Source organism: Mobula birostris, chromosome 1 (genome assembly GCF_030028105.1).
Source record: "Mobula birostris isolate sMobBir1 chromosome 1, sMobBir1.hap1, whole genome shotgun sequence".
NCBI classification, from domain to species: Eukaryota; Metazoa; Chordata; class Chondrichthyes; order Myliobatiformes; family Myliobatidae; genus Mobula; species Mobula birostris.
This window is the reverse complement of record NC_092370.1, coordinates 61,513,202-61,539,511: the sequence shown is the minus strand read 5'-3', so window position 1 is coordinate 61,539,511 and position 26,310 is coordinate 61,513,202. Positions and strand designations below refer to the sequence as shown.

Here is a 26,310-nt window from a genome sequence, read left to right as displayed (position 1 = left end):
CTCTGTATTTGGATGTAAGTAAGGTGTGTATGTTGGGAGGGATTATGTTTGGAACCTTGGGCGCCATGCTCACGTTACAGGATAGTTCATTTAGGGTTGAGATGAGGAGAAATTGTCTCTCTCAGAGGCTGGTATGTAGATCTGTGATTGCTCTATCACAGAGGCCAAGTCATAGGATATATTTAAGAAGGAGATAGATTTTCTGAAAGAAACATTAAGTCATATGGGTAGAGTATAGGAACTTTGAAGTAGTGTACCTTTAAACAGAGAAAAGAAGCTGGTGAAGCAGGAGGGAAGATGAGGAAGCGGATGTGTCTCACTAACCAATGATGGGCTCAAATTCTGGGTGTGCCAACTTACCTGTCCTCATGCCTCTTTGATCTGATCTTCAGACTGACCTGAGACAGGTCGATATCCATGATGTCCTTCGTCACGTCTATGTAGCTTCCTTTGGGAGGGGAGCAGATGCCTGGACTGTGCATGTCCTTAGTCACACATTTACATTGCTGCACTTTGAATGCAGAGCATGGATCAGGGGCCTGACCTCTAACTTCTCTAAGTACCCTTCCCATAAACTTGAATCTGACCTCTAATTCCCCACATCACTGTTCCTAAACCCTAACCTTACCCCAAATACCCCTCTTGGTTGCTAAAACCATCCCTATGAGTTAAAAAAAGAACAATTAAGTCTGAGCCATGATCTTAATGGAGACTGCAGCTGGATGCCATCTTATCCGGAACTTCATAGAATTTGTTTTAAACCAGTGATCTACTGGATATCTTGCTTTCTCATACCAGTCCATTTCTTGGTTGTGGCTTAGAACCATGGATTTGGCTAGGATCATTGTTACAGGGCTACGCTGACAAATTCATTGACAAGTATAGATTTTTTCTCCAAACTATATCACTTTTACTGACATGTGCTTCATTGCTGAAGTCATAATTTTACTTTTCTCAGGGTAGATAATTGTTTGCAGAGAACGTAAAACTGCAGGACATGAAGCTTGCTAATTGGCTTAAATCCCACTGAGTAAAAAGCAGCGACATAGAAACCACAATCTTAAAATAATTTAAACATTTAACAGGAGCATTTGTCAGATATTGGACAACTTGTTGTCAGTTCTGATGTATCCAATTAAATTCATCAAAGAAATAATTGAACTCCAACAATGACTAATGCGTTCACTTAATTTTAAATCACTAAATATTAGGTACACTAAAATATAATGCATTAAAATGTTCTGTTTCTGAAGAAAGTTCAAAGTTCAAAGTAAATTTTATTATCGAAGTACATACAGTATATGCCACCATATACAACCCTGAGACTCATTTTTTTTGTGGGCATACTCAAAGAATCTATAGAATAAGAGGATCAATGGAAGACCACCCAACCAGGGTGTTCAACCAGTACAGAGGAGAACAAACAGTGCAAATGTATATGTAAATAAATAGCAATAAATAACAAGAACATGAGATGAAAAGTTCTTGAAAGTTAATGCATTTTTGTGGGAACATTTCAATGACATGATAAATGAAGTTGAGTGAAGTTAGTCCTGACGAAGGGTCTCGGCCTGAAATGTCGACTGCACCTCTTCCTACAGATGCTGCCTGGCCTGCTGTGTTCACCAGCAACTTTGATGTGTGTTGCCTGAATTTCCAGCATCTGCAGAATTCCTGTTGTTTGAGTGAAGTTACCCACTTTTGTTGAAGAGCCTGATGTTTGAGGGGTGGTAACTGTTCTTGAACCTGGTGATGTGAGTCCTGAAGCATGTGTACCTTCTACCCGATGGCAGCAATGAGGATAGAGGATGAGTGGCTGGTCGGGATCCCGAATGATAGATGCTGCTTTCCTATGACAGCACTTCATGTAAGTATGCTCGATGGTGGGGAGGGCTTTACCCTTGATGTACTGGGCCGATTCCACTACTTTTTGTAGGATTTTCCGTTCAAGGGCACTGATGTTTCCACAGCAGGCTGTGATACAGTCAGTCAATATACTCCCTACTACACATTCATAAAAGTTTGTCAAAATTTTAGATGCCATGCTGATTCAGCAAACTCCTAAGGAAATAAAGGTGCTGCCATGCTTGCTTTGCAATTGTACTTATGTGCTCGCCCAGGGCAAGTCCAAATAGTAACATCTAGGAATTCAAAGTCGCTAACCCTATCCAGCTCTGATCTTCTGATGAGGACTGGCTCATGGACTTCTGATTTCTTTCTCCTGAAATCTACAGTCAGTTCCTTGGTCTTGCTGACGTTGAGTGAGAGGTTGTTGTTATGACATCTCTCAGCTAGACTTTCACATCTCCCTCCTAAACGCTGATTCATCATCACCCTTGATTCAGCCCATGACAGTGGTGTCATCAGCAACCTCGAATATAGCATTGGAGTTGTGTTTAGCCACACAGTCATTGGTGTAAAGTGAGTAGAGCAGGGGGCTAGGCACACAGCCTTGTGCTGCACTTGTGCTGATGGAGATTGTGGAGGATATGTTGTTGTCAGTCCAAACTGACTGGGGTCTGCAAGTGAGGAAATCCAGGATCAAATTGTCCAAGGAGGTATTGTAATCAAGGTCTTGGAGCTTATTGATTAGTTTTGAGGGGATGAAGTTATTGAATGCTGAGCTGTAGTTGACAGAGACTATCAAGGTGTATGCATCTTTGCCGTCCAATGTTCCAGGGTTGAGTGAAGAGCCAGTGAGATGGCATCTGCTGTGGACCTGTTGCTCTGGTAGGCAAATTGAAGTGGATCCAAGTAGTTTCTCAGGTAGAAGATGATATGTTTCGTCACCAGCCTCTCAAACACTTCATCATTGTGGATATAAGTGCAACTGGGCAATAGCTATTGAGGCAAGTCACCACACGCTTCTGATTTATACTTGAAGCCTACTTGAAGCAGGTGGATACCACACACTGCCAAAGTGAGAGGTCTCAATGAACACAACAGCCAGTTGATCAGCGCTGGTCTTTAGTAGATGGCCAGCTACCCCGTCCAGTCCGGATGCTTTTCGTGGGTTCACTTCCTGAAGGCAGCCAGCACATTGGCTTCAGAGACTGAAATCATAGGATCATTGGGGGATGAGGGAGTTAACGATGGTTCCTCCGTGTTCTGATAATGAAAGACCAATAATTAACACCATTCCCCATTCTATTGTCTATTGTTCTTCATTTCCTTTCAGAGGTATTGTGTGAGTGATTGCTCTGATTCTAAAGCTGAGACTCCTGGAATGTGCTCCCCTTAAATAAAGTACCTTGTTGGTAGAACTACTGTGGAAATTTCAAATCATGAAATTACCTGGAATACTTTTGCACAACATTTCATAACATAAAACATGAGAAAGTCTGTAGATGGTGTTAATGCAGTCCTGAAGTAGGGTCTTGGCCCAAAACATTAACTGTTTACTCTTTTCCATAGATGTTACCTGACCTGCTGAGTTCCTCCAGTGCTTTTTGTCCGTTGATTTCATAACCTCAATTGATTTTTCTGGTTTATTTTCTATTATGATATTGGACTTTCTCTCCTTCCTGGAATTGAGCTTTCCAGGATCTGCACATGCAGCATCCTAGGGGCCTAATGTAGCTATTTCTGTAGCCATTTTTGATCTGTGCATTAATAGAAAGACAGAATGGGTATAAAGGAAGTTGAAAATGGCTGAAAAATGACAAAAATGGAAAGAACAGCTGAACACAAGATCTGAAGATCCTGGAAATCCAGTGTAACACACACAAAATGTTGGAGGAACTCAGCAGGTCAGGAAGCATCCAAATAAAGAAATAAAGAGACAATGTTTCAGGTTGAGACCCTTCATCAGGGCTGACTGATGAAAAAATGCTGAAAACCATGTTTGGAAACTGAACCAGAGTTAACATTTAAAGTGGAAGACCCTTCATTCCTATTCATTATGGATAGGAGCACACTTTAAGTGCTGCTCCACATTTGTCCAGCGGTTGTCCTAGACTACCATCAGCAGTCACTCTGCCAATGTTATTCCCTCAAAAAGATATAGATTAGACCAGATGTTGAGATTCCAGAGTAAGGTTAAAAACCATGGCTTTCTAATTCAGGAATGCTACCATTAGGCCAATTCTAACATAGCCCTAGATAAATTAAAATAGAAAATTAACAGATAACAGTCAGCATTTCCAGTGATTTATTTCCAACAAGCAAGTGAAAAAAAAGCTATAGGTTGAAAGTGACACCACAGGCTGCCTACGCACTGTAATTGTGGATGACTTCATCAGCTATACTGTCAGCAAGGATCCTTGTCAAAAACAGAGCCAAAGAAAATTATTACAGATACAAATACAAAAGTTTTGTGCATGAAGTAAGCCTGTTAATTTATTCAGGTTAGTTTTTTGGTATGGAGTTAAGGGAGCAGGATATTAAGACTGGCATTGCAATGTGCTGGTATTTCATTCACCACAGGTCACCCAGAAATGCCTCAAATTGCATGAACTCCATGCAAGGTAAACACGTTCAAAAGCCTTGTTAGAATTTTGTTCTCATTCCAGTCCCATCGTAGATTATTTTGACCCTCAAGCTTGGGTTCATTCTCATCAATAACCCTCCGTTCCCCAAACTTTTCTTGTGACTTTCTCTGGAATCCAATCTGCCTGGGTAAATTAAAATGCTCCACTGCATTTAACTTCTTAGTTACAATTGGGCTTACCTAATGCTTTCAAAGATTTGCAGTCCAGGCTTCAATCTCAGAGCACAGCATCAAAGCTGGTGATAAGGCATGTTTAAAATATTCATTTACCAATAGATGATGTTTGAAAATAACAGTCACAGAATGTTTGGTATTTGTAACCAACTCCTCAAACAGTGAAAAGCTAATGCATTTAAAGCTGAATTTTTGTAAAAGCTTTCAAATAATAATGCTTTTCCTTTTTTACTGCTCAGAAACATAATTAATCTAAATGGTTCCTGGGAAATCCATATCGATTTTAATTCTTTCATGAGTATCAAACCAATTAGCCACCATTCAAACTGACTCTGGCTCAACTTTAATTAGGGATCAGTTCTCAGTAGCTGAGTTTTGATGTCAGTTCTAAACTCAATCATTCTACAAATAATATAACGCCTGGGCTACTTTAAATTTCTTACTGTCATTTTAATTGTATATGGGCAACATTTCTCAAAGTAAGTGCAGTTTCTCACAGAACCAGAAGTTAAGTGCCAAGGGAGCAAGTGGTTAACTTGCAAGTGACACTACAGTTAATGGTAGGCAGGAAGGAGAGTAGCAGAGGTAACGGGTGGTGGAACAGATAAAAAGGGCCTGAAGTTATCCTATTTTATGCAGTATTTGTGGTATTTCATATGATATAAAAATGCATGTAGGAGTAGCTTTATCTGTTTATTTATTTAGAGATACAGTGCAGAACAGGCCCTTCCAGTACACCGACCAACCTACTAAACGGTATGTCTTTGTCGCTCTGACACTCCAAGCTGCAATAGTGTTGTGCTAATCACTACACCATATGGCACCTTCCCGTAGCACGCATTTGTCAATAAAAAAGCAGGTTAAGCATCTTATGTGTATGTACACAATCATCAGTCAATAGTGGGATTTCACTGGGTATGTGGAGACAGTGGGAAAACGTTGCTGAGGCCAAGATTAGATCAGTCACAATTTTACTGAACGACAGGGCAACTTCAAATGCCCAACTGGCCTTTATTGTTCCTGATTCTTATGCCAATTGGGAATGAAGTATTCAATGAGAAAATGGTTCACAACACAGGGAACCCCATACTCACCCCACCCCCCGACATAATGGGGATAGGGTTCCTCTTGCCCTCACCTAACATACCACAGCCTCCATGTCCAGCACATCAGTCTGCGCAACTTCTGCCATCTCTAACAGGATCCTATCACTGAACAACACACATAAAATGCTGAAGGAACTCAACAAGAAGAAAGTGAATTCAGTATAAAGTGGAGAAGGGAGGAAGGGAAAGATGTACCCAGTGATAGGATCACACACAAGAGAAAATCTGCAGATTCTGGAAATCTGAGCAGCACACATAAAATGCAGGAAGAACTCAGGAGGCCAGGCAGCATCTATGGAAAAAAGCACAGTCAACGTTTCGGGCTGAAACCCTTCAGTTGGACTGGGGTTTGCCGAAGGGTTTCAGCCCAAAAAGTCGACTGGCTTTTTTATAGATGCTGCCTGGCCTCCTGAGTTCTTCCTGCATTTTATGTGTGCTGCTCAGATTTCCAGAATCTGCAGATTTTCTCTTGTGTGTGATCCTATCACTGGGTACATCTTTCCCTTCCTCCCCTCTCCACTTTATACTGAATTCACTTTCTTCTTGTCCCTCTCACCAATCCCTCTCACAGTATATAATTCTGCAACTGTGCTAAATGCTCTACCTGCCCCTACACCTTCTCCCTCACCACCACTTAGGGCCCTAAACAGTCCTTCCAGGTGAGGCAGTGCTTCTCCTGCAAGTCTGTCAGGGTCATCTACTACATACAGTACTCCCGGTGAGGCCTTCCCTACATCTGTGAGATCCAACAAAGACTGGGGAATTGCTTTGTTGAGCACCTTCACTCTGCCTTCAAAAGGCAGGATTTCCCAGAGGCCAGTCATTTAAAATTTTCTTCCTACTCCCATTTCTTCAAGTCTGTCTATGACTCCCTCTACTTCCACGATCAGGCCAAGTGGAGGATGAAGATGCAACACCTGACAGTCCATCTGGGTAGTTCTCAACCTGATGGTATGAACATTAATTTCTCTTATTTCCAGTAACCAATTCACTCTATTTTCCCCATTTTCTATTTTCTAGTTGCCTTCTCACCCCTCTTCTTCTCCATCCTCATGACATGCCTATCACTTCCCTCCACCTCCTTCCAACTATTCCATGCTACACTGTCCTTTCCGATTAGATTCTTCCTTCTTAAACCCTTCACCACTTCCACCTGTCATCTCCCAACTTCACAGAGTGCCACCCCTCCCCCACCCACCTACCTTCACCCTAGCTTGGTCTCTCTTACCACTTGCCAGCTTGTACTCCTCTTCCCACCTCTGGTTTCCGTCACCCTTTTTCCCATTCCTTTCCAATCCCAATGAAGGGTCTCAGCACAAAAAGTCTCTCTCCATAAATGATCCTGATATGCTGAGTTCCTCCAGCATTTTGTGTGTGTTGCTCAAAATTTCCACCATGTGCAGAATCTCTTGTGTCTCACATTTATGTTTAATCCTTCATTTTGAACTACTTCATTAAGTTTAATGCTGGAAATTTTTACTACCTTCTTTATGATGTATTTTTCCTACAGACTTTTGAAATATATCCAGTTTTGAGAATTCCAGATCTATAATGAGCCCAGTTAACAATCACTCATTTTTTTCATTGCTTCCCTTTATGTAAGAAGATATCTTCTGACATTTTTGGATTCAGTTCCCAGGCAGTATTTATTTGTGTGGGTTTAAGGACACTGAAAATGTCATTCTGAAAGTATATTTATATGATGCAATTCAGGTACCAAATATGAAGACAATATTTTTCTGCAGTTAAGAACTTCAAAATGACATAAGATTGATTGATGATCTGAAGGTTTCAATAAATGGAGCTCTTCCAATCATTTTATTGCCTCACGTACAGACCCATCCATATGTTCTGCATTTATCCTTGGTTTGTCGAGTTAAAGGACACAATGAATCCTGTCAGACATCTGAGTTAGTTCTTTAAGACCTATTACCTATGGGCCAGTTAAACTCTTAGCCAAATGATCTTTTAATTAAGATTCCAAAGCTTGTCTTTCATATGTTGGAAGAAAGTTGAATTGAAGAAGAATAGTTAATCTTGTAAATCCTTGGATCTTTCATTTAGAATAGAATATTAGTCACAATGAAAAAATTTGGCTTCTTATGACATCCTTTGTAATATTTTGACTTCAATTTTGTTCAAATTTCATAACAAGAAAAAAGTTGTAATGTCAAGGGTTTTAATTTTATATATCACACCACTCTTTATCCCACTGGAATGTAAAATTGAGCTGACTTTGGGTCAACTAAACTGCTTAAGACTTTTTTAGCATTGCATCATTAATATAGTATATTTGAAGTTAGTAGGAGCATGGTGTTATGGCCATTACAGAGACTTGGCTGTCACAAGGGCAGGAATGGCTGCTGGATGTTCTGAGGATTAGATATTTCAAAAGGGACATGGAGGGAGGAAAAGAGGTGGGGGAGTAACATTGCACATTAGAGATAGTATGATAGCTACAGAAAGGGAGTTCAGTGTGGAGGGATTATCTACTGAGTTAGTGTGGGTGGAAGTCAGAAGTGGCCAGGGCACAATCACTGTATAGGAGTATTCCATAGGCCCTCTAATAGCAACAGGAACATGAATAGATCAGTAGGCAGATTTTGGAAAAGTGCAAAAATCAGAATCAGGTTTATTATCTTCAGCTTATGTCATGAAGTTTGCTGTTTTGTGGCAGCAGCACAGTGCAATACATAAAGAATTATGCTAAGTGACAATAGGTCATGCAAAAAGTGAGGCAGTGTTCATGGATTAAAGGTCCACTCAGAAATCTGATGGCAGAGGGGAAGAAGCTGCTCTTAAAACATTTAGTGTGTGTTTTCGGACTCTTGTACCTCCTCCTTGATGGTAACAATTAGAATGATGCTATCCGGCAGGAATTTGGGACTGTAAATTGGGAACAGATGTTGTCAGGGAAATTTACAATGGAAATGTGGAGGATATTTAGGGAGCACGTGCGTAGGGTTCAGACTAAGTTTGTCCTATTGAGGCAAGGAAAGGTTGGTAGGGTGATGGAACCATGGTTGACATGAGAGGTGGAACATTTAATCAAGAGGAAGAAGGAAGCATAATTATGCCTTAGGATGCAAGCATCAGACAGAACTCTAAAGAGTTATAAGGTAATCAAGAAGGAGGTTAAGAAGCTACTTCAGAGAACTAGGAGACACGAGAAGGCCTTGGTGAGTAGGATTAAGGAAAACCCTAAGCCATTCTACATGTATGTGAAGAACAGGAGAATGACCAAATTGAGGGCAGGACTAATAGTGGATAAAAGTGGAATTGTGTGCCTGGAGTCTGAGGAGTTAGGGGAAGTCTTTAATGAATACTTTGCTCTGATGTTCACCAGGAGAAAGGTCAGTGTAGAACAGGCTACTGTGGGAGGTGAGGGAAGAGATTGCTTCACCATTGGCAATCATCCTTGTGTTCTCACTGGCTACAGGAGTTGTAACAGAAGATAGGAAGATGGCAAATGCTATTACTTATTTTCTAGAAAGGTAATGGGGATAATCCTGGAATTATAGACCAGTGAATCTTGCATCAGTGGTGGGAAAACTATTAGAGAAGATTATTAGAGACAGGATTTACAAGCATAGTCAGATTAGGGATTGTCAGCATAGCTTTGTGAGAGGTAGATCATGCCTCACAAGCCTGATTGACTCTTTCAAGGAACTAACTAAACAAATTGATGAAGGTAGAGTGGTGTATACGGATTTTAGTCAGGCATTTGACAACATTTCCCATTCTAGGCTCGTTCAGAATGTCAGGAGGCATGGGATCCATGGGAAATTGGCAGTGTCGATACAGAATGAGCTTGCCTACAGAAGGCAGAGGGTGGGAGTAGATGGAACATATTCTGCCTGGAGGTCTGTGACTAGTGATGTTTCACAGGAATCTACTTTTGGGTCCTTTGATCTTAGTGATTTTTATAAATGATGGATGAGGAAGTGTAAGGGTGTGTTACTATGTTCTGAGATGACACAGAGGTTGATAGTGTTGTGAATAGTGTAGAGGGTTGTCAGAGGTTACAACAGGTTGTTGATAGGATGCAGGGCTGGGCTGAGAAGTGGAAGATGGATTTCAATCTGGAAAAGTGTGAAATGATACACTTTGAAGGGTCGAACTTGAAGGCAGAGCACAAGATTAATGGCAGGATTCTTAGCAATGTGGAGGAACATATGGCCTTGAGGTCCAAGCCCTTAGATCCCTTGAAGCTTCTGTGCAAGTTGGTAAGTTAGTTAAGAAGGCATATGGTATGTTGGCCCTCATTAGTTGGGGGACTGAATTCAAGAGCCATGACGTAATGTCACAGCTCTATAACACTCTGGTGAGACTACATTTAGAGTATTATGTTCAGTTTTGGCCACCCCATTTATAGGAAGTATGTGGAAGCTTTAAATGAGGTGGCTAAACCTCATTTATAGAAAGTATGTGGAAGCTTTAGGGCCAGCTGGTGGTGTAGTGGCATCAACACTGGACTTTAAGGTAGATGGTCCTGAGTTCAAACCCAGCCAGGTCCCAACCTGGGCAGCAGCGGTATCTGCATGGAAGAAAGGCCTGGCAATCTACTTCTTTATGAGGTCATGAGATCACGAAGAGTCATATATAACCACATAACCATATAACAATTACAGCACGGAAACAGGCCATCTCGGCCCTTCTAGTCCATGACGAGCTCTTATTCTCACCTAGTCCCACCGACCTGCACTCAGCCCATAACCCTCCATTCCTCTCCTGTCCATATATCTATCCAATTTAACTTTAAACGACAACATCGAACCTGCCTCAACCACTTCTGCTGGAAGCTCGTTCCACACAGCTACCACTCTCTGAGTAAAGAAGTTCCCCCTCATGTTACCCCTAAGGTTTTGCCCTTTAACTCTCAACTCATGTCCTCTTGTTTGAATCTCCCCCACTCTCAATGGAAAAAGCCTATCCACGTCAACTCTAACTATCCCCCTCATAATTTTAAATACCTCTATCAAGCCCCCCCTTAACCTTCTATGCTCCAAAGAATATAGACCTAACTTGTTCAACTTTTCTCTGTAACTTAGGAGATGAAACCCAGGCAACATTTTAGTAAATCTCCTCTGTACTCTCTCAATTTTATTGACATCTTTCCTATAATTTGGTGACCAGAACTGTACACAATACTCCAAATTTGGCCTCACCAATGCCTTGTACAATTTCAACATCAACCAAAGTCAGACTTGAACAACAAGAACATGTGGAAGGCTTTAGAGAGGGTGCAGAGGAGATTTACCAGGACACTTCCTGGATTAGAGAACATGTCTAATGAGGAACGGGTGAGTGAACTGAAGCTTTTCTCTCTGGAGTGAAGGAGGATGAGAGGCAATGATAGGTGTGTATGAGATAAATAGAGTGGATAGCTAGCACCTATTATCCAGGAAGCAAAGGCTAAAATGAGAGGACATGAAAGTATAGGGGGAATGTGTGGTAACTGCATGGAACGCTCTGCCAGTGGTGGGTGTAGAAACAAATGTATTAGGCAAATTTAAGAGACATATGAGTGAAAAAGGAATGAAGGGATATGTGGGAGGGAAGGATTAGATTGATCTTGGACTAGTTTAAATGTCAGCAAAACATCATGGGCTAAAGAGCCTGTACTGGGCTATACTGTTAAATTTCTATGAATATAAAGGGAAGAGTTAAGGTGTTAGTTTAATAAAAATGCTGACTAGATGATTTCAAGTAATAATGAAGTTATTGTGATCAGGAAGGAAAGCGTATAAAGGTACAACACAAGATGATGAGGCAGCATTTGTTAACTTAAATTCTTCAGGAGGTCTTTTCTACCCGAAGCACTAGTTTTAAGGCGCCAGAACCCACCTTCGCCTCTTCTCCTGTCAGTAGAAACAGTTCCGCCGGGCTTAGGGGCTAAGCCAAACGAGAAGGTCAGGAGTTGGACATGGTTGTCAGAGGCTATTTGAGGCACATGCTGTGAGGAGCACTTTTAGGTAGTGGGAGCTTGTCCCACTACCACTCCTTGTCTTGACAACCTTGTAGCCATATAAAGATAAAAATGCAGTCACAGACTTTTCATAATTATATTACATTTTGAGTGAACTCTTCTTGGGCTTCCAGCTGGGTACAGGTATGGATTTTTACTGATGTTTCAATGGGAAACTCTGCTATATATACCCCATCCCTCATATATACCCTGTCCCTCATATATACCACCAGACTGGACATGCCTAGGCATCATCCCTGATGACGGTGGCAGAGTTTGTCATTGAAACGCCCATTAAAATTGATATCTGTACCTGGCTGGAAGCCCGAGAAGAGTTTATTCATCATATATACCGGGAAAGCATTAGATCTTACATTACGTTTATTCCCCATAAGGTCATTCAGTCTTCAGTCTATACCAGCTCTGACAGCAATCCCATCAGTACACTTCCACTTATTTGCCTGCAAACCATCCTCTCATGTGCCCACTAAATTTCATCAATTCTTCTGCTCCCACTAACATTAGGAGAAATTTGCAATAACTAATTAACCTGCCAGATTTTCTTCACCATGTGTGAGAAAACAAGAGCACATGGGTATTGGGGAAAACGTAAAAATTCCACGTGTACAGCATTGGACATGAAGATTGAACCCAGGTCACCTGAGCTGTGTGGCAGCAGCCCTGACTGCTGCACAACTGAAGATCATGTTTTGGTTGGAAGTGATTTAATTAGATGCATGTTTTGAAGGATTATGGCCTTGAAATGTTCCATATAAGAGTTTCAAGTATTGTGTTCCCGTTTCTTTAGTCCAGTTCTTTGGTTATCTGTGGTGTGTCAAGAAAGAAGAACAGTTAATATTTTGAGTGATATGAGAATCTTTAATGTCATAAACAGGGTCCCTATGTACAGAATTAAAAATTGTCAATTACTGAATAATTTGATTTGGCATTTTGGGACATACAGGGTAATTCCATTGCTCTGACTAGATTTTGATTGAAGAGAACATTCTGTACAAAGCTTTAGAAGTTATGGAGAATGAATATTTCCCACAATGACAAATTTACTCCTCGGACTCTCAAATGGAGCCATAATAGATTTTGTTTTGCATTAAAGCAGATGATATTAGTATTTTGGAAATACAGGGAGTTTTTCAAGAGAAGTTTGAAAGAAGATGTAGTTTGAAGGTCAAAGATTTATCCTTTGTGAGATCAATTTGAATTTAAGATTTTGTCTTCAAAATACTAGAGCTCAACACATTCAGCAATTTTTATTAATTTTGAAAATAAATTATATTTGGGCAATGATCAAATCTTGTTGGGTATATGTGCCTCCTAGGATGTTAGGGAATGTGAGAGAATAAGTTGTAAATTGGGAAAAAAGTTAAGCTTCAACAAAACTTGTTAACCCGATAATGATTAGCTTTGGGATTTTGAATTGAAAAAATGCGAGCAATGGATTGGCACAATATGTTGTGATATTCCTGGAACAGTTTCAGGATTAAAATTAGTGGGACAAAAATGTGTTATTGACCTGGAAGTTGTTGGGTGGGGGGCATGGCTGCTTGAGATTTTACAGATGTTACGGAAATATTCTATTGAAGTAATGTTTATATTAAACCCTTGCATTCAGCAAAATGGTAAAGTTCCTTTTTTATTCTAAATCATAAGCAGGATACTACAGCATTAAATAGGAAGATTTCCAAAACTGATTTTGAATTGGATTAAATTCCTTTGATATGATTCACCAATAGCTATTAGTTTGATATTACGTTTAAGTCAAAAAAATGTAGATAAGATTAATTATGTTATTGTTTTCTTATGGATAGTATGTTGTTGTCTATGAGCATTTCCAGAGGTTGCCTTTCATAAACTGAAGACTACCTCAGACAATGAAACATGGGGAAGTAAACAGACTCTTTGTGTTCTTTTGAAGATCACTGAAAAGCCAAAATTTGACTTGCATTAGATGATGTGGCATGATACTAGGCTATCAGGGGAAGCATGCACAAATGACTGGTTGTGATTAAGACAATGAGTAGGTAGATATTCATTTGTGTTGAAGAAGAAGGCTCAGACATACATGGTTATTCAGCAACAACACATTATAAAAGTACTTTGCAATGCTTTGTTAAAGGTTTGGATCTTGTGTGCAATTGAATTTTGCAGTGGCTGACCAATAATTGAAATGGTCATTGGTTCCCTGCTGCAATGTTGATTTTAAATCACTGTACATATGCAATGCAGTAACATATTACAGTAACTTTGTTTTTGCAAATTCATTCCATTTTAATCAATGGAGGCAAATTTCAGAAGTTTTTTTTGTGCATAAATTATATTCTTAGAATCAGAATCAGAATTAGAATCAGGTTTATTATCACTGACCAATGTCATGAAATATGTTGTTTTGCTGCAGCAGTGCAGTGCAATACATACAATATACCATAAATTATAGTAAGATATATATCTTTGGGTCTGTGAATGCTCACAGATGTTTCCCATATAAATAAATGGTAATTTCTTCTTCACCTTACGAAATTCCGGCTTATGAACCATTTCATAGGAACGCTCTACCTTTGGATGGTGGGGGAAACCTGTATATATGTAATTAACAAAGTGGTGCAAAAAGAGAGCAAAAATTAGTGAGGTAGTGTTCATGGGTTCATTGTTCGTTCAGAAATCTGATGGTGGAGGGGATAAAACAGTTCCTTAAACATTGAGTGTGTGTTTTGAGGCTCCTGTACCTCCTCTCCGATGGTAGCAATGAGAAGAGGGCATTTCCTGGGTGGTGGGGGTCCTTAATGATGGATACTGCCTTTTTGAGGCATTGCATTCTGAAGATGTCCTGGATGGTGGGGAGGCTGGTGCCCATGATGGAGCTGGCTGAGTTTACAACCCACTTTCTCTTCCGATTAGCACACAAAATGGGAGATACATGTAGTCCACAATCAATGATTAATTAAGCCTTGCTGTTTCACTGTTAAATGTTCAGTGCTAAGTTCACTGTTCTATGAAAAAATTGTGATTTGCACTTTGGTATAATTTAGTTAATTTTTTCCTATGCTGCTAGAAATTAAAACCTATCAAATTTGAGACCTTTTCCCTTGCTACAATTATCTTCTGTTCATGTTCTGTAAAAATAAATCCATTGACTGGCTAAGTTCTTACCTGTTAACAATAGAATAATCACATAGTCCAAAGCCAGATGACATTCATAACCATTCAGTACAGGAGAAATTGGTATTCACAGTACTTTCTTTGGATCATCTCAGATAACAGATCGTGCATCACAATTTCTGACTCTTTGTCTTTGTACTGGACTCCCTAGAGTCTAATTTAGATCTCCTTTTGCTATTAGCCTAAGGAAGCAAGCTGGTAATATATCTCTCCCAACTTCATGCTGTGTGGATGTGCTCAGTGAACTAATGTCTTGTATTGCACCATATTTTAAATGTATTGAAAGGGTTTTGAATATTTTTTCCTGATATGAAATGTGGATTGTCGTATTAATTAACAAATTAAAATTTATCTGGAGAGGACAGCTTCAATTTTAGTAATCAGATCAAGAGTTATAGAAGTCTATGTGGAACAATGCCCACTTTTACTGTGTACTTCATCATGCTCATTTAACTGTGCTTTCTCCATGGCAACAGCATGCATCAGGCACATAGATGTTAATGTCAATAAAGGAAGCACATCGAAATAGGTCTCCTGTTTCTCTTCAGAACTGAAGGTAAGATAATCTGATATGATGTATTTTGGAGCAAGTACACCTTTCAGACTTCTTAGCCAAATAGCTAATTAGGACAGGCGCAGGTTGCCTCAACTTTCAACCTACTCCAACACTCATAAAGATCATGGCTGATCTCAACTTTGACTTTAACCCCATTTTCTGGCTTGAATTCCTAACCATCAATTTTTCAAGAGTGCTAAAACCTTTTACACTCAGATCAAAGTTGGGAGGTTAAATGACTACTATAAATCGCCCCAGTTTGTCCATAAGGGGGAGCTGATGGGTGCATAGGAAGAATAACATGAGGTAGGGTAGGATTACTATAGAACTGGGTGCTTTGTGCTTTGCAGGGATGCAGTGTACTAAAGGACACATTTCTCTGCTGCGCTTCTCGATGACGCTATGAATCTAAATACATTTAATGATTCTGTATAGTGTACAAACAAATACTCTATGGCTTAACATTGAATATTTAACTTGAGAAATGCTTAACACTTTGCATAATTATACTGCAGTTAATCTCTAGGTATATATACACATTATTAAAGTACTTCAAAAAGCACATTGAAGCAATAGTGAATACTTAGGTTGGTGGTTTAATGATATCCATGGAACTTCCATAAATGGGACTATTCATAAGATCTCCCTTTATGCTGATGATCTCTTAGTTTATATTTCGAATCCTGAAGAATCCATTCCTAGTTTATTGAAATTATTAAATGAATTTGGAAAGTTTTCGGGATATAAACTAAACCTTTATAAAAGTGAATTATTTCCTCTAGATGATTCTGCTTCTATATACGCGTTTTTAAATTCACTACTGCAAGCCTCTTCCGGTGATGCCTACATTGAAGAAGTATAAATCTTCTTTTCGATGGGAGTTTAGTGAAACTATCTCTCACTGCTCCCCATCTATAATTTCTTCGGTGCTTCAATTATGATCAGAGATTAAGGGAGCTAGGGCTTTACTCTTTGGAGAGAAGGAGGATGAGAGGAGACATGATAGAGGTGTACAAGATAATAAGAGGAATAGATAGAGTGGATAGCCAGCGCCTCTTCCCCAGGACACCACTGCTCAATACAAGAGGACATGGCTTTAAGGTAAGGGGTGGGAAGTTCAAGGGGGATATTAGAGGAAGGTTTTTTACTCAGAGAGTGGTTGGTGCGTGGAATGCACTGCCTGAGTCAGTGGTGGAGGCAGATACACTCGTGAAGTTTAAGAGACTACTAGACAGGTATATGGAGGAATTTAAGGTGGAGGCTTATATGGGAGGCAGGGTTTGAGGGTCGGTACAACATTGTGGGCTGAAGGGCCTGTACTGTGCTGTACTATCCTATGTTCTATGTTCTATGTTCAACTTTTCGACCATATTTTGACTCAGACTCGCTATTACAGCCATATATCCTTTCTTGGAACGTGTCTCTGCTGCCAGCTTACTCCAGTTGGCTTTAGGATTTGTTTTCGAGCCTCTCAATTTGGACCTTCTGACGCTAGCAGGCATGAACTTCAGATTGCGGCCCCTGCCACTGATCTCACCGGCTCCAACACCTCAGGGCATATTCAAAACCCGGACTCCAGCAACGACCATGGACACCTTCACAGTGATTGCACAACCACCAACTGTGACTCCAGCCTTGAACTCCAGGCTGGGTCTTCATGTGCTGCTATTGTGACTCCCGTCTCCCCTTCCCCCACCACCACTGTGCAACCCCATCTCCCTCAGATCCCACCGTCAGCTCCTGGGCCCTCAGAGGCTCCATCTTCCTCTCACCCCAACCCTCCCCTCTCCACTGACACCACCAGCCTCTCTATCCCTCCCCTCTTTGATCTCACTTCCTTTGTCCCCCTTTGCCCACACCTCAGCGAGGGGTTCTGTGTTCTCCATGACGCTGAACTATTCTTCTGCCGGCTCCGTCTTTGAGCCTACTTCTTCGGCAAAGACTCTCCCACCCCCACCGATGACCCCTTCTCCCGTCTTCAACCCTCCTCCTCTTCATGGATACCCCGCTCTGGTCTTCTGCCTGCTCTGGATCTCTTTATTGCTAACTGCCGATGGGACATCAACCGCCTCGACTTCACCGCGCCTTCTTCCCATTCCAACCTCACTCCTTCCGAACACTCTGCTCTCCACTCCCTCCGCACTAATCCTAACCTTACTATAAAACCCGCCGATATTGGGGGTGCCATTGTAGTCTGGTGTACTAACCTCTACTTTGCCGAGGCACAGCGACAACTCATGGATACCTCCTCTTATATACCCCTCGATCATGACCCCGCTAAGGAGCACTAGGCCATTGTCTCCCACACCATCACCAACTTTATCCGCTCAGGGGATCTTCCATCCACTGCTACCAACCTTATAGTTCCCACACCTTGCACTTCCCGTTTCTACCTCCTACCTAAGATTCGCAAACCTGCCTGTCCAGGTAGACCCATTGTCTCAGCTTGCTCCTGCCCCACCGAACTCGTTTCTGCATACCTCAACACTGTTTTATCCTCCCTTGTTCAATCCCATCCTACCCCTGTTCATGACACTTCTCACGCTCTGAATCTTTTCGGTGATTTAAAGTTCCCTGGCCCCCATCGCTTTATTTTCACCATGGATGTTCAGTCCCTATATACTTCTATACCCCACCAGGAAGGTCTCAAAGCTCTCTGCTTCTTTTTGGATTCCAGACCTAACCAGTTCCCCTCTACCACTACTCTGCGCCGTCTAGCGGAATTAGTCCTTACTCTTAATAATTTCTCCTTTGGCTCCTCCCACTTCCGCCAAACTAAAGGTGTAGCCATGGGCACCCGTATGGGTTCCAGCTATGCCTGCCTTTTTGTTGGCTTTGTGGAACAATCCATGTTCCAAGCCTATACTGGTATCTGACCCCACTTTTCCTTCACTACATCGAAGACTGCATTGGCACTGCTTCCTGCACACATGCTGAGCTCGTTGACTTCATTAACTTTGCCTCCAACTTTCACCCTGCCATCAAATTTACCTGGTCCATTTCCGACATCTCCCTCCCCTTTCTTGATCTTTCTGTCTCTATCTCTGGAGACAGCTTATCTACTGATGTCTGCTAGTAAGCCTACGGACTCTCACAGCTACCTGGACTATTCCTCTTCTCACCCTGTCTCTTGCAAAAATGCCATCCCCTTCTCGCAATTCCTCTGTCTCTGCCGAATCTGCTCTCAGGATGAGACTTATCATTCCAGGACGAAGGAGATGTCCTCCTTTTTTAAAGAAAGGGTCTTCCCTTCCTCCACCATCAACTCTGCTCTCAAACGCATCTCTCCCATTTCATGCACATCTGCTCTCACTCCATCCTCCCGCCACCCCACTAGGAATAGGGTTCCCCTGGTCCTCACCTACCACCCCACCAGCCTCCGGGTCCAACATAAAATTCTCCGTATCTTCCGCCACCTCCAACGGGATCCCACCACCAAGCACATCTTTCCCTCCTACCCCCTCTGCTTTCCGCAGGGATCGCTCCCTACGCGATTCTCTTGTCCATTTGTCCCCCCTCCATCCCTACCCACTGATCTCCCTCCCGGCACTTATCCTTGTAAGCAGAATGTGCTGCACATGCCCTTACACTTCCTCCCTCACCACCATTCAGGGCCCCAGACAGTCCTTCCAGGTGAGGTGAGCTTCACCTGTGAGTCGGCTGGGTTGATATACTGTGTCCGGTGCCCCCGATGCGGCCTTCTATATATTGGTGAGACCTGACACAGACTGGGAGACCGTTTCGCTGACCACCTACACTCTGTCCACCAGAGAAAGCAGGATCTCCCAGTAGCCACACATTTTAATTCCACGTCCCATTCCCATTCTGATATGTCTATCCATGGCCTCCTCTACTGTCAAGATGAAGCCACACTCAGGTTGGAGGAACAACACCTTATATTCCGTCTGGGTAGCCTCCAACCTGATGGCATGAACACTGACTTCTCTAACTTCCGTTAATGCCCCACCTCCCCTTTGTACCCCATCCATTATTGATTTATCTTTTATTATTATATATATATATCTCTCTCTCCTTTTTCTCCCTCTGTCCCTCTCACTATACTCCTTGCCCATTCTCTCAGAATTATTTATTAAAACCTTCACTAAATGATCCTATCTTTTTTCTTTGGAGGAATAAAGGAGTCTATTCCTTCATGGATCTGTTCCAAGAAGGCTGATTGATGTCTTTTGAGAAATTAGTAACTAAATACTCTCTCTCGTACTCATATTTCTTGCAATATCTTCCAGTCAGACATTTCTTAGAAGAATATTTGAGTAATTTTCCATATATACAAGATTCTGACCTGTTAGACATTATTTTAAAAATGAATCCTTTAGTGAAAGGTCTTACTGGGAAAATTTATAATTTACTATTACAACAGTACAATTATCCTTCACTTAAGATTAAGCAAGATTGGGAAAGAGAGCTTAACATGACCTTGATAACAGAGGATTGGCTACGAATTTTGAAGTTGGTTAACTCTTCTTTGATTTGTGCCAGTCACTCTTTAATTCAATTTAAAATTGTACATCGTTACTATTTTACAACAGAGAGGCCGTCTAAAATATTTCCTAATGTTGATAGTCAGTGCGATAGATGTAAAACTGAGACAGCTACATTGACAAATATGTTTTGGTCGTGTTCTGTATTCAAACAGTTTTGGAAATCTATTTTCTCTACAATTTCTAAAGCTTTAAAAATTAATGTATAACCTAATAAATTGACAGTTTTGTTCGGTATAATCCCTCAATATATTCATGGTATTTCTATATCAGACCAATATGTAATTGCATTTGTTACATTATTGGCCAAAAGGGCTATTTTGTTGAAATGGAAAGATGCCTCTGCTCCCACTTTGATACAATGGTTCTCTCAGGTGAAGTTATGTCTTAGTTTGGAGAAAATCAGAAGTCAAACTTTTGATCCTGGATTGACTTTGAGAAAATGTGGGGTTCTTTTGCCCATTACTATCATTTGATTTGAGTTAATTAAAATGGTTCCCTTCTCATAGTTATAGTCATACTTTATTGATTCTGTGGGAAATTGGATTTCATTACAGTTGCACTATAAATAATAAAGTAATAAAACCATAAATAGTTAAATAGTAATATGTAAATTATGCCAGGAAAATAAGTCCAGGACCAGCCTATTGGCTCAGGATGTCTGACCCTCCAAGGGAGGAGTTGTAAAGTTTGATGGCCACAGGCAGTAATGACTTCCCATGACGCTCTGTGTTGCATCTCGGTGGAATGAGTCTCTGGCTGAATGTACTCCTGTGCCCACCCAGTACATTATGTAGTGGATGGGAGACATTGTCCAAGATGGCATGCAACTTAGACAGCATCCTCTTTTCAGACACCACCGTCAGAGAGTCCAGTTCCATCCCCACAACATCACTGGCCTTACGAATGAGTTTGTTGATTCTGTTGGTGCCTGCTACCCTCAGCCTGCTGCCCCAGCACACAAAAGCAAACATGATAGCACTGGCCACCACAGACTCTTAGAACATCTTCAGATGATTGTTTAAATGAACTTGGGTTGGCGGATTGATGTTTTTCTTTTATGGAAGTTAATATGTCTTATAGCTCTGGGGTTGTGCTCCCAATGGTTTTTTTGTTGTTTTTTTTCATTAGTAGGGGTTTTTTTGTTTTAGTTAGTAGGGGTTCTTTTTTCCTTCTTTCTCTTTTTCCAAAAAAAAAGTTTTAGCATATTATTTTTTCTTATTATTATTGATATATTGTTTAGCTTTGTTAATCAGCTATTTGATAATTTAATTTCTCATTGTACATATTGACATGTTGACTGGATTACTTTAATGTATTTTTTTGTTGATCTTCAATAATAATTAGTAAAAAAGATTTATAAAATGAAAATGAATGAAAATCATTTGATTTGTTCTGATTGGATTTTTAGAGATTCTTAAGTGTTGAAGGAGCTGCTCACAATCAGAGTGTTCTAATATGTTCTTGACTTGTGCTTTTAGTGATGCTGGGAACACTTTGGGAAGTCAGAAGTTGAATCATTCAAGGAATTATAGAGCTTCTAATCTGCCACAGTTTTTAAGAGGCTGGTGCAGTTCAATTACTCATCAGTGGTGACCTCCAGGACTTTGATGGTAGGAGAATTGACAATGGTAATGTATATTAATTCCATTGTAAGAACAAGATAATCTTGTATATGAAGTACTGAAAGTTAACTTGCAGGTATAGCTAACAAATAAGAAGGAAAATGGTCTGTCGGCCTTTCTTGAAAAAGGGTTTGTGTACTAGAATACAGTAATATTGGGCCCTCCTGAGTCTGGACAAGGAATATCACATATACATCTAAACTCTTTATAGAAATAAGAATATACTTTCAGTAATGGGAGTGAGGTGAGGTTTCATCACATTGATTCCTAGGATAGCAGGTTTGTTGTCTGAGGAGAAATTTAGCAGTTGCGGTTTGTTGCGTTTAGAAGAATAAGAGATCTTATTGAAATGTACAAATTCTGACTTCCCTTGACAGGGTGGGTGCAGTGATCACATTTCCCTTGGGAGGGATATTTCGAATCAAGAGTGCAGCTTCCAAATAAGGGTTTGATCTTTCACGCTCAGATATGAAGAGTACAGTGAACCTTTGCAGTTCTCGAACTCAGAGGAATATAGAGGCTCAGTCCTTGAAAATACTCAAGACTGATAGACTTTTGATATTATAGAACTGAGGAATATGAGGTTAGTTCAGAAAAGACCATAAGATATAAGAGCAGAATTAGGCTATTTAGCCCATTGAGTCTACTCTGCCATTTCATCATGATTGATCCAATTTTGCTCTTCCACTTTCTCCCCATAAACCTTCATGCCCTGACCAATCAAGAATCTATCAACCTCTGTTTTAAATATGCATAAAGACTTGACCTCCTCAGCTGCGTGTGGCAAAGAAATCCACAGATTCACCACCTCTGACTAAAGAAATTTCTCCTCATCTCTGTTGTAAAATGACACCCCTCTATCCTAAGGCTGTGTCCTCTGGTCTTAGACTCTACCACCATAGCAAATATCCTTTCCATATCCACTCTATCAAGACCTTTCACCGTTTGATAGAGATCACCCTTCATTCTACTGAATTCTAGTGAATCCAGGCCCAGCGCCATCAGACGTTCTTCATATTACAAGCCATTCAACTCTGAAATCATTTTTGTGCACCTTTTTTGTACACGCACCCTCCAGTTTCAACACATCCTTTCTGAGATAAGGGGCCCAAACCTGCTCACTATACTCCAAGTCCTCCGAGTGAGGCCTCACCTATGCTTTATAAAGTTTCAACATTACATCCTTGCTTTTATATTCTAGCCCTCTTAGGGAATCCTGCACAGGACTCTCAAGTCCCCTTGCACCTCATTTTTTTGTAACTTCTCTCCATTTAGAAAATATTCAAACCTTTCATTTCTTCTACCAAAGTGCATGGCCATACACTTCCCAACACTTTATTCCTTCTGCCATTTATTTGCCCATTCTCCTAATCTGTCTAAGTCCTTCTGTAGCCTCTCTACTTCCTCAAAACTACATGCCCCTCCACCTATCTTCATATTGTCTGCACACTTTGCAACAAAGCCATTAATTCCATCTTCCAAATCATTACCATGGAAAGTAAAAAGAATCGGTTCCAACAAAGACACTTGTGGAACAGCACTAGCCACTGATAGCCAACCAGAAAAGGCCCCCTTTATTCCCACGCTTTGCCTCCTGCCAGTCAGCCACTGCTTTATCCATGCTAAAACCTTCCCTGTAATACCATGGTCTTGCAGCTTATTAAACAGCCTCATATTCACTAGAATGATTATTCAATAGAATGATTCTGGGAATGAGAAGGTTAACATATGAGGAACGCTTGACCGCTCTTGGACTGTATTCCTTGGAGTTTAGAAGAATGAGGGGGGACCTCATAGAAACATTTTGAATGTTGAAGGGCATGGACAGAGTGGATGTGGCAAAGTTGTTTCCCATGATGAGGGAGTCTAGTACGAGAGGGCATGACTTAAGGATTGAAGGGCACCCATTCAGAACAGAGATGTGAAGAAATTTTTTTAGCCAGAAGGTGGTGAATCTATAGAATTTATTGCCACGGGCAGCAGTGGAGGCCAAGTCATTGGGTGTCTTTAAGGCATAGATTGATAGGTATCCAAGTAGCCAGGGCATCAAAGGTTATGGTGAGAAGGCAGGGGAGTGGGACTAAATGGGAGAATGGATCAGCTCATGATAAAATGGAAGAGCAGACTCGATGAGCCAAATGGTCGACTTCTGCTCCTTTGTCTTATGGTCTTATGGTCTTATGTGTGGCATCTTGTCAAAGGCCTTCTGAAAATCCAAGTGCACAACATCAATGGCATGGCATGCATTTTTGATCCCCTGTTGTAATTTGTAGGCCACATCCTTACTACTGTATACAATTCCCTTTGCAGTTCCTTAGCTATATTTGCAATGATTCAACACCATCCGACTCTATGTCACCTCTTTCTAATGATTTTATTTCATTTTTTACCAATAGAGCATAGCCTATCCTTTCGATACAATGTGTATCCTTGGACATTAAGCTCCCTGTGTCATGGTCCGATCCGTGAAGTCCGCATTCCGGTTCACGGTCCGGTCCATCGACCCTTGCTCCAGGTTTTCCTGTCTACCCTGTTTCTGTTCCTGTTGAGCACTAATTGAGGCAGCTGATGCTCATTGAGGCTGGCTGCATAAATACCTCCAGAGACCAGGGTGTGGCTGCTGGATTGTTCTTGTCCTTACTCCTTGTATCCCTTCCCCTGCCTCTGTTTCCTTGCCTGAAGCCTTGCCGGTAACTCTTGCTTTGCATTGCCTGAAGCTTTGCCTTGTCTTGCTGGTAACACTCGCCTCACCTTGCCTGAAGTTCTTGTCTCACCTTGCGTTGCCGGAAGCCTTGCCTCGTCTTGCTGCTAACTCTCGCCTTGCCTTGCCTGAAGTCTTGTCTTGGAGCCACCCTGTATCTAGGTCCCTTCCTGTCCCTTGCCTCTGTCAGGTAAGTCAGGCCGTCTTGCTGATACCCTGCAGTTGGTTCTGTCCCTTCCTGTCCCTTGCCTCTGTCGGGTAAGCCAGACCGTATTACCATTACCCTAGGGTTGGTTCTATCCCTTCCTGTCCCTTGCCTCTATCGGGTAAGCCAGGCCACCTTGCCATTACCCTATGGTTGGTTCTGTCCCTTCCTGTCCCTTGCCTCCGTCGGGTAAGTCAGGCTGTCTTGCCGTTACCCTATGGTTGGTTCTGTCTCTTCCTGTGTCTTGCCTCCGTTGGGTGGAGTACCGCGCCCTGCCCAGGAGTACCACACCCTGCCCAGGAGGAGGTTCAAGACCCCAAGCCTCTAGCCGAGCCTTGCCTCGAGTCCCTGGCCCCTAGCCTTACCTCGAGTCTCAAGCTTGAAGACTCCAGCCTCATCCTGCCTGCCAGCCAAGTCACGCCCTTACCTAGTTCTGGGGTCCGAGCCAGAAGCAAGACCCAGGTTCTGGGTCCTTGTCCAGTCTCTGGCTCGGAGTCCAAGCCCTGGTTCCTAGCTCTCTTGTCCTGTCCTGTTCCGGTTTCCCGGTTTTCGTGTCCATGTCCTTGCCCTCACCCTCTATCCTAGTCCTGTCCGTAGTACTTCAGTGTCTGTGTCTTACACTCAGGTCCGTCCACAGCCACCCCATTATGACACCCTGCTATAATCTTTCATCCATGATTCCATGATGGGTTGACCATGGCCTTATAGAATGACAAAGAAGGGAAATGCATGGTGCACTCTGCTTCTGTTGTCTATTTTCTCATGAATATCAATTATTAGCAGCTAATTTCTTGTCATAGATCATCATTGCCTGGGATGTTATTGGGATAAAAGTTATTTGTAACTTATTAGCGTTATTTATATTCTGGTATGGACTTCTTCCTTAGCTGAGGAATTGCATAATACTTTGAATATTGTGCAATTAATATATGATCTACCCTCATTCTGGCTTTATCATAGAACGAAAAGCATTGATGAAGCAGCAACAGATATAAGTAATCTGTCAGACAATTGCATTACATCAGGCATGGGAGAAAAAAATCCTGTGAATGAAGGTATTGAATTAAAGCCCAAAATAACCTGTTCCACTGTACATTGATATTATTACTAGTAAAGATGATCTATAAGCACCTTGCATGCTCTGAAATAGATGGTGATGATGATGCCCAGAAGGCATTGGCATCCTTGAGCAGAATGGACACTATTACGGCAATAACATTCAGAGGCGCCCATCTAAAGGTACTGGTTTTTACACAAAACACTTGCTGCTTTATTCCAAATTCATGCTGCTTGTTGGATCTATAAATTTGTCATTTATGTTTATTGAGTAATAATTTGAGGTACATTGCAATTTTACAATAGGGAAACAATCTTGAGTTATTTCAGGAAAGAAAGTAGACACTAAACCAAAGGTGGAAAGTGAAAAAGTTTCATCAAAAATATGGGTTTAATGGAGAAGAGCAAAGTAGAAAGGCAAAGAAATTAAGGGAGAGAATGTGTGGGAGGGTTGGGAGGGGGGCCTTCAACTTCACTAATGATACAGCTGAAGGAAGAGTGAAGAGAGAAGTGCAATTCAGAAGTGGGGTTATGAGAAACTGAGAATTCAGGAAGGGAGGTGGGGATAAAGAAAGTCCTGAAGAAAGGTGTCGTTCCGAAATGACGACTGTTTATTCTTTTTCCTAGATGCTGCCTGACCTGAGTTACTCCAACATTTTGTTTGTGTTGATCATGTGATAAAGAAAGATCTTCAGTAAATAGAATCTGTACTGCTGAAAACACTACAGCCAATGCTTTGATAAAGAGCGCTGAA

The 26,310-nt window shown here is 41.3% G+C and overlaps 1 long non-coding RNA gene across 2 annotated transcripts; it reads left to right on the top strand.

Moving 5' to 3' along the window:
- Nucleotides 1-1,615: 1,615 nt before the first annotated feature.
- On the top strand, nt 1,616-26,310 carry LOC140196525 (uncharacterized). 2 transcript variants are annotated; one of them, XR_011885743.1, is made up of 5 exons: nt 1,616-1,867; nt 15,388-15,467; nt 21,451-21,582; nt 25,461-25,739; nt 26,184-26,310. It is a non-coding gene; the product is annotated as an uncharacterized lncRNA (long non-coding RNA). The 2 variants fall into 2 exon arrangements; XR_011885742.1 differs by lacking the exon at nt 26,184-26,310 and having other exon boundaries at nt 25,461-25,995.